General features: G+C 36.7%; 1 pseudogene; it reads left to right on the top strand.

The window, feature by feature from the left end:
• Positions 1-2,536: 2,536 nt before the first annotated feature.
• On the top strand, positions 2,537-3,574 carry LOC100721590 (olfactory receptor 51L1-like; annotated as a pseudogene).
• The last annotated feature ends 6,116 nt before the right edge of the window (positions 3,575-9,690 follow it).

The raw sequence follows: 9,690 nt of genomic DNA, 5'->3' as shown, positions 1-9,690 counted from the left end.
TGTTGGAATAACTGTCCCATGCATTGCACGTTATCCTCAACATGTAAGTAAGCATGGATGCTTGCCAAACAATGCAAAAGCTGGATTTTAAGGGACTGATCAACTTTTTACTTCAGAGATGTTTCTTTTGATCATAGATTGTGTGGGGAAAATATTTTTCTCATTTGATTGTATATGATTCATGTAATATCAAAGTCAGATGCTGATAAGCCAGTGGTGGCTCTAATTTTTTGATTTTGCTTTTTTAATTATAAATTTTTATTCTATTTTCAATAAATCCTGTCTAGCATTTTGCTTTTCATTTTACTTATTCTTTTGGTACAATGGCAAAATTAGTCTCTAAACAAGTAAGCAGGTTTGAAATACAGAGCAAAATTTTATAATTTTTAAAAACCACAGCCAGAGATTCTAGAATGTTGTCTAAATAACATATTTTGTTTTTTGATTGTCTTTGAAATTTTGTGTACTATTTTTATGTATTACTTTAGTACAGTCTATCTCAAACTATAATTAGTGCATTGGGTGACAGGGTTAAACACTGATAATACAGTTGATCAGAAAAAGTGGGGCCTGTGACACCAATTACATAACAGGGGACAGATTAGTAAGAACAAGAGTGATTCCATCAGTTCTTCCCTGAATTCGGTAAATGTACCTAAAATGGTGCTCTCTTTATTGAAAGAAAGTATCAATCCATGAAAGATAAAGAACAAATTGATATCAACTCAGGTGCCATTGAAAAGCAATAATAGTAGTCCAGTAACCCAAGATCTAAAAATTTCCAAGAAAGGAACACATTATAGAAACCATTGTTCATTTTCTGTTAGTTGGTTCTAAATACCTTGTAATACTGTCATTCTCTAGAATGGTTTTACATTGTCTTGATATGTTTGATGCTACACTATACGAAGTTATACTCAAATATTTCAAGGAAAGAGACACTATGGTAACTACTGTTATGTCGAGATATCTTGTGGTGAACACTATGTTGCTTAAATTGTTATGTTCTGACTTGTGCTGTTGTGTTGTTATGTCCTCTTTTATCTCAATCTCCTTTTTATTATTTATTATTTATTTTTTTAAATAAGGGAAAATACATGAAAGAGCAGGATATGTTATAGTAACCACTTTGATTTCCTATTAACTTGATTTGAAGCCCTGTATTGCTCTCACAATCTTGTTTTGACTGATTTTACTGTATTCTGTTTTGCTTGATAGTATCAAGTTTGAGGGTATAGGCAACTACTTTGAAGACAATAAAATTCACTATGATGCCCATTCTGGTTTGACGATTATCTTCTTTTGAAGTCCTGTAATGTCTCCTGTGTTTTGGTTTTATTGGTTTTCTTCTGTATTGCTTTGTTCAATTTTATTATAACTGATGATATAGGCAATTGTTTTTAAGATAGCAAGAGGCATTATGGTAACCACTGTTGATCACCTTGTATTCTGTTTTTATATCATGTACTATGTCCAACCTTTGATTTGATTGACTCTGTTTTGTTATGTCACATTTGGTTTTACCTTCTTCAAAAAAAGTATTAAGAACTGTGGGAGTAATAAAACCCAAAATGTGTAATTGTTATTGTAAAAAAGAGGGAAAGCAAGTGCTCTAAAGGATATAAGTGCTCTAAAGGATATAAGGTATATTTAAGTGTATAAGATAGATAACCATATTACTGAGTTTTTTCTTTGATCGTTGAACAGAACTGTTTGCAGTCTCACTGTTTGAATGTCCACTTTGTATGCTTTAAGTTTGTAACTTGAACAACTATTTCTAAGATAACAATATGTAATTTATTAACTAGTGATTTCTTACTGTTTATTTTTTGGAATTCTGTATTACTTGTACCCTTTTTCTGTTTTTTTTTCTTTTTCTCTTTAAATAAAATTAAAAAAAATGTAGTCTAGAATATGTATGTGTGTGTGTGTGTGTGTGTGTGTGTGTGTGTGTGTTACCATGAATGTGTAATCTTTCCAAAATCAACCATATTTACAGGGGAGTTTGAACAGTTTTGTATGTTAGAGTATACTTGTAGATCATGGTCAGTATAGGTGGATATTTAACAATAACCAGCCATGAAATGAAGAAAAATGAAAACATAATTGTTGAGTGGATTAAGAATCTAGAGGTGAGCACTGAAATTTATTTTATTTTTTTCTTTTTAGTAGTTAATACATATTTTTAGTATACAATGATTGAATTTATCCCAAGGAGTTTGTAGACATGCATAAGATATTTTGTCATTGTTATCCCTGTACATCCCTCTTCCCTGTTACCATCAATTCTTCATTCTCTCTCCATCTACAAAAGTTCTATATCCATATTTTTCCCACTAATGTTTTCAAATCCAGGCTCCCTCCTTTCCTTCCTACTCCTTCCATCACTTGTTACCTTTCTCATTTGGAATAATTATCCACACTTCCTGACAGTTACCTATCTGTCACCTCTTCTCATAATGCAGATATTGGATTTATCAAATCTCCTCTCTGGAGTGTGACAGTGTAACTGGACTGTGGTTGAACACTCATCTCCATGGCACCCTCAAACACCAGCAGCACCCTGTCCTCCACATTCCATCTCACAGGTTTCCTTGGCTATGAAGAATTTCACCACCAGATTTCCAACCCCTTCTGTCTCCTCGGCCTTGTTGGAGTAACAGACAACTGTACCATCCTGCATATTGTTTGGAAAGACTCCATGCTGCATGGGCCCATGTACTACTTCATGGTCATGTTCTCTCTCACTGATATTGGATTGTTCCTGCCCCCGGTGATAATGCTTTTCAGGGTGCACTCTTCCATTCCTAGGGAGATGCAGTTCAATATCTGGGTGGTCCAAATGTTTTTGATTCATCCTTTCTCCTTCACTGACTAATCTGTGTTCTTGGCCATGGCCCTGGACTGATATGTAGCGCTTATCTGCCACCCACCTGTGACAGGCTACAAATATATAGCAAATATACTTTTGGATAGTCACTTAAAACTTCTCAGGTAGTGAATAAATTTTGAGAATAAAAATGGTAGAAAATAAAAGCTGATCATCAAGATTGGGCTTACAGCGCTCCTCAGGAACCCTATTGCCTCATTCTCAGGTTTGATTAGTCTAACTTCCTTCCCTTTCTGCCATTCCCATTTCTTTTCTCATTCCTACTGTCTACGCCAGGATGTAATTCACTTTGCCTGTTCTAACACTAAATTTAATGCTATATATGAGATTGTTGCCATTATTCTGCTACAGAGGCTGGACTCCCTGGGCACTTTAGTATCTTATTCTTTAATCCTGCATTCTGTGTTAAGAATTTCATTGCATGAGGGGAAACTAAAGGCACTCAACATATGTGCCTCCCACATCTGTGCAATGCGCATTCTGTGTGTACCTATGATAGGGTTATCAATTGCCCATTGTTTTGCCAAGCATTCCTCTCCCCTCATCCACATTTTCACGTTTCATATAAATTTCATGGTTCCTCCAGTGTTTATTCCAATCATCTATACTGTGAAAACTAAGCAGATCTGCCAGGGAGCTTTTCATCTTTTTATTCACTCCAAAATTAGCAGAACTCTGTTGTGATGTAGACATAAATGGAAAGCCAAAGGAGAATCATGGAATTCTGTGTGCACTGGGGAGGACAGTCACATTTGAAAATGATTCTGTAGGTGTCTAGAGGCACAAGTAGGTTGTAAAGTAGTGTGCTGCAAATCATTTCTACTTATTTTCTACCTCTTTTATTCTCAATATTTATTCACTACTTGAGAAGTTTTATGTGACTATCCAAATATTGCTATATTTCCATTTTTATTTACTTCTTGATATTTTGGAATATTTATCATTGATTCTTAAGCATTTTTTGGTTGTATAATTATAGTGTTTGCGAATGTATGTATTTTAACTTGCTTAACAAATGTAAAATTTTGGGCAGAGGAGCAAAGATGGCAGATAGCTAAGAACTGGTAACAGAAGCTCCCTGAGATAGCCAACTTAGAGTTCATCATAATACAGAGTGGGGAGCCTCAAACAAAGGGAGATCAATTCTCTCATCCCAAGAAAAAATTAAGGTGACTTAATGACCACCCAAGGTCCCACAGTGACAGGCCGAGGTCCTGCCATGACTTGCTGGGTTCCTGCTGTGACATACTGGAGCCTGTCGTGATTAGCTGGGGTCCTGCTGCAAATGGCCAGGGTCCCACCCGAATGGCCAGGGTCCCGCTATGACTTGCCGAGGCCCCACTACGATTTGCTGAGCTGTCTGCGGTCCTGCTGCTTCAACTTACTGGAGGTGTAGTTACATTGAGTTCAGGGGTTGGTGAGCAGAACAGAGGGCTGAGTTGGCAGGGTGGCTACATCAACCTGTGGTGAGTGATGGAGTGGAGCCATTCCATAAATAGCGGGGCTCCGGTGGATGACATTCTGGGACTGGGCAGGACTGGTAAGTACAAGGGGCAGCAATGACTTCAGTCAATTGTTCCCTTCCCAAATGGGATTGGTGGAGTGAGCTAGACCTGGGTCACATGATCTGGCTGAGACCCAATAGGTTATCTGAATTCAAGTTCCTGCAGTGGTGGCACACACTAACCATACTGGCACTGCAGGGCCTTGAAGATTTGGCTGGTCTGGAGGGGAGGCAGCACAAAGTAGTGCAGTGGTGCAGGCCAGAGCAGCTTGACTGATCCAGAGGGGAGGGGCCAGCATATGCTGTCTTGGTCTGCAACTCACTAGCACACTGCAGTGTGAAGGGTCATCTAGCCAGTGCGTTTCAGAGGAATTGTAACCAAGAAAGAAAGAAACTGGGGCCTCCTGGAAGAATCAAAAAAGATGGGAAGAGGAAGCAACAACAAAAAGTCCCCAGGCCCCAATCCTGAGAACATTGACCCAGGATAGGTAAATACAAAGGAGAATGAGAACAGCAAACATACAATATCAGACACAGCACCAGTTGACATAAAGAGATACATTTGGGACCTCACAGAAGAGTTCAAAAGTGAAATATTTAGCCAAATAAAGTAAGATATAAGAAGATTAATAAAAGAGATATTAAGCACCCCACAGGCAGACATAGATGGAAGAAGGGAGGAACTCAAACAAAGGAGAGAACCATTTGGTGAAGAATATAAAAAAATATAGAACACATTCAAAGAGATCACCAGGAAATTAAAAACTCTATGGAAAGATGATAATTCAGCTTGAAAGAAACCAAGGATAGATTATCCAAACTAGAGGACGATTTTGCAATTTAGGAGTATGAAAGGGAAAACTTTTTAAAAATAACAAGGAAACAAGCAGTAACAATACAAAGGCTAGAAGATGACAAAAGGATCTATAACTTGAGAATAAGGAATGTAAGTGAAGAAGCTGGAATACAAACAAAGGAACCACAAAGTTTATTCACAGAAATAATTAAGGAAAACTGGCTACAATCTCACTGTTTGAATCACCACTTTCTAAGCTTTAATATCTTGCGTAACTATTTTAAGAAGATAATCTGTAATCATCAACTAAGGATTTTTGTCTATTTTTTCTTTGAAATTATGTATTATTTCTACACATTTTCTGTTTTGTTTAGTCTTTTTTAAAATTAAATTAAAAAAAAAGACACTAGAGTATCCAGTACTGATCATGGAGTGTCATGATATGAAATATAGCAATACTATTATTCTTTGTTCAGAATGATTTTAATCTGATTTAATTTGTTTAATCTACACATAAATGAAGATATAGATAACTGTATGTATATATAAGATTGACAACCATGTTACTACTTTTTTTGTTGGACAGTTGAATAGAACTGTTTGCAGTCTTGCTGTTTGAATTCCAACTTTACTTTCTCTTATTTCCCTCTCTATGATTTTGTTGTTCGTGTATAGGAATGCTATTGATTTCTGAGTATTGATTTTGTATCCAGCCACATTACTGATACAGCCACATTTTGTATTTTGTATCCAGCCACATTTATTTATTGTATCTAAGAGTCTTTCCATGGAGTTTAGGGGGTCTTCTATGTAGAGTATCATGTCATCTGCAAACAATGATAATTTAACTTCTTCTTTTCCTATCTTTACCCCTTTTATTTCTCTTTCTTGCCTAATTGCTCTGGCTAGTACTTCCAGTACTATATTAAATAGGAGTGGTGATAAAGGACATCCTTGTTTTGTGCCCAATTTTAAAGTAAAGGATTTCAATTTTTGGCCATTTAGTATGATGCTGGCTGTTGGTTTGTCATAAATGGCCTTTATTATATTGAGGTAAAGACCATTTATTCCAATTTTCTGTAAAGTTCTTATCATTAATAAGTGTTGGACCTTATTGAAGGCTTTTTCTGCATCTATAGAAATGATCATGTGATTCTTATTTTTGGCTTTATTGATATGGTGGATTACATTTATTGATTTGCGTATGTTGAACCATCCTTGCATTCCTGGGATGAATCCCACTTAGTCATGGTTTATAACCTTCTTGATGATTTGCTGGATCCTATTTGCCAATATTGTATTGAGGATTTTTGCATCTGTGTTCATTAGGGAGATCGGTCTATAGTTCTCTTTTTTAGTTGGGTCTTTCTCAGGTTTTGGTACTAGAGTAATATTTGCTTCCAGGAACGACTTAGGAAGGATTGCTTCCCTTTCAATTTCATTGAACAGTTTGAGGAGTGTCGGCATTAGGTCTTCTTTGTATTTCTTGTAGAATTCTGCAGTGAATCCATCTGGGCCTGGGCTCTTCTTGGTGGGTAAGGACTTAATTACATTTTCAATTTCATTAACAGAGATTGGGTTATTCAACAGTTTTACATCCTCTTGATTTAGCTTTGGTACTTCATATGTTTCTAAGAATCTGTCTATTTCTTCTGTGTTATCAAACTTTTGAGAGTAGAGGTTTTCGAAATAGGTGTTGATGATCCTCTGTATTTCTATTGGGTCTGTAGTGATTTCTCCTTTTTCATTTCTTATTGCATGAATTTGAGCTTTTTCTTCCCTTTTTTTAATAAGGTTGGCTAGGGGCTTATCGATTTTATTTATTCTTTCAAAGAACCAACTCTTTGATTCATTGATTCTTTGGATTGTTTTCTTAGTCTCTATTGCATTGATTTCTGCTCTGATTTTTATAATTTCCTCTCTTCTTTTGGCTTTGGGCTTGACTTGCTCTTCTTTTTCTAGCTGTTTGAGGTGTAGCATCAAGTTATTTATTTGTATTCATTCTGTTTTCCTGATGTGGGAACTCAGTGCAATAAATTTTCCTCTCAGGACGGCTTTCATTGCATCCCACAAATTCCGGTAGGTTGTATCTGCATTTTCATTTTCTTTTATGTATTGTTTAATTTCTTATTTAATTTCTTCTGTGACCCACTGATTACTCAAGAGTATGTTATTCAGTTTCCATGTGTTTGTGGGATTTTTGCAGTATCTTTTATCATTACTTTCTAATTTCAGAGTGCTATGATCCAATAACATGCAAGGGATGATTTCAACGCTTTTGCATTTGTTTAAATATGTTCTGTGAGATAATATATGGTCTATTTTAGAGAATGAGCCATGTACTGCTGAGAAGAATGTGTATTCTGTTGTTGTTGGGTGGAACATTCTGTATATGTCTATCAAATACATTTGTTCGCAGGTGTGATTCAGATCTGTTATTTCTTTGCTCATTTTCTGTCTGGTTGATCTGTCCCTTGGTGTCAATGGTGTATTAAGGTCACCTGTTACAATTGTGTTACTGATAGTTTGAATTTTCATTTCTGTTAATAGTTGTTTTTTATAACTGGGTGCTCTGGAGTTTGGTGCATGTATATTTAAGATAGTTATCTCTTCCTCTTGGAGTTTTCTCCTTACAAGTATGTAGTGACCTTCTTTGTGCTTTATGGTCATTGTTGGTTTAAAGTTCACGTTGTCTGCAAACAAAATGGCTAGTCCTGCCTTTTTTTTGATTCCTGTTGCATGAAGTATTGTTTTCCATCCTTTGACTTTCAGTCTGTGAGTATCCATCTGGGTTAGAGGGGTTTCCTGTAAACAGCATATGGTTGGATTTTGTTTCTTGATCCATTCTGCTAGTCTGTTTCTTTTGATTGGTGCATTGAGACCATTTATATTAATGGTTATTACTGTTAAATGCTGGTTTATTGTTGACATGTTATCTCTCTGCTGTTGCATCTTTATCTTTCTGTTCTGTTTAATTATCTGCTTTGCTTAGTGGTTTTTTCCTTTGTGTATCTAAACTGTCTTTCAATATTTTTTGCAGGGTTGGTTTGGTGTTCATGAAGTTCTTCAGGTGTTCTTTGTCATGGAAGTATCGTATTGCACCATCTATTTTGAATGATAGTTTTTCAGGATACATCAGTCTAGGTTGGAAATCATTTTGCTTTAGGATCTGGAATACTTCACTCCATGTTCTTCTTGACTTTACTGTTTGTGCTGAGAAGTCTGCTGTGATTCTGATAGGTTTTCCTTTATAAGTGATCTGTCTTTTCTCTCTGACAGCTTTTAATAAACTATTCTTGTGTTGGATTTCTGGGATGGTGATTATTATATGTCTGGGTGTAGTTTTATTTTGGTTATGACTATTTGGAGTTCTATATGCTTCACTGATCCTGATGTCAGTTTCTGATCTCATTCTTGGGAAATTTTCAGCTATTACTTCTCTAAATATCCTCTTGACATCCTTTATGTTGTCTCCTTCTTTTTCATTAATCCCTATCATTCTTATGTTATTTTTCTTTGCATCATCTTGCAGTTGTTGAATTGCTGTTTCCTGATTCCTTGTTATTTTAAAAAGATCTTTCCTTTCCTGTTCACTAGATGCAATCCTGTCTTCAAAGTCTGAAATTCTATCTTCACTTTCATTAAGGAAGTTTTTACAACTTTCAGTAGAGTTTTTTATTTCCTGTATATCTCTGTGCATCTGCATTATGTATTTTGTTTTTTTCTTATATTGCTCGTCTAGGGATTCTATCTTTTTGTTTAGTTCCTCCAATTTTTTATCTGAGTTTTCTTTAGGTATATTCAGAATCTGTTTCATTTCTTTTATCATTTCTTCTTTTACCTGGGAGATTATTTCAAGTTTGAATTTCTTTACAGCTTCCTGGTGTTGCTTGTTAATTTCAGTAGCTATTGTGTCCGATATTTGATGTGAATGGCATATATTTTCTTCTATATACATTGCTCCTAGGGTTTCTTGAGATGGGCTGGAGGTTTGAGGTTGTAATTTGGTCTTTCGTTTTGTCATTTTCCTATATTTCTGTGTTTCAAGTGTTATTTGAAAGCTTCCTCAGGATCTGTTGAAATCCCCTTCTATGTTTGCAGCTACTGAGACTCTGGCACCATGCTACCCCAAGCCACTCTGCCTGCAGAACCAATGGCCCTCCTCTGCCTGCTCAGAACTCCACAGTTCCAGACAAGCTGGGCCTCAGGGACACTGTGTGCCCACCTGCCCATTGGAAGCTCCACAGATTTCCAATCGCAGCCGGGATGTGGAGGCAGATGTAGATGCCTCAAACCCACCTCTCTACTTCACTGCACCTGGAAGCCTGGACGGACCTAAACAGTCTGGGCTCTGGGCAGAGTGTGCTGAGCACTCACCACAGTCTGCAGGGCCTCTGGAACCTGCAATGCTCCATGGCCCACTGAGACATCCACAGTCCTCCAGACACACGGGGAGGCTGATGCAGGCACCCCAGATCTGCCCAGCCCCTCCTCTGCACA

Source organism: Cavia porcellus, unplaced genomic scaffold (assembly GCF_034190915.1).
Source record: "Cavia porcellus strain 051 isolate PalLab524CR breed Dunkin Hartley unplaced genomic scaffold, mCavPor4.1 scaffold_9, whole genome shotgun sequence".
Taxonomy (NCBI): Eukaryota; Metazoa; Chordata; class Mammalia; order Rodentia; family Caviidae; genus Cavia; species Cavia porcellus.
Note: the sequence above shows the minus strand (reverse complement) of the source record. Positions and strands in the feature narration are given on the sequence as shown.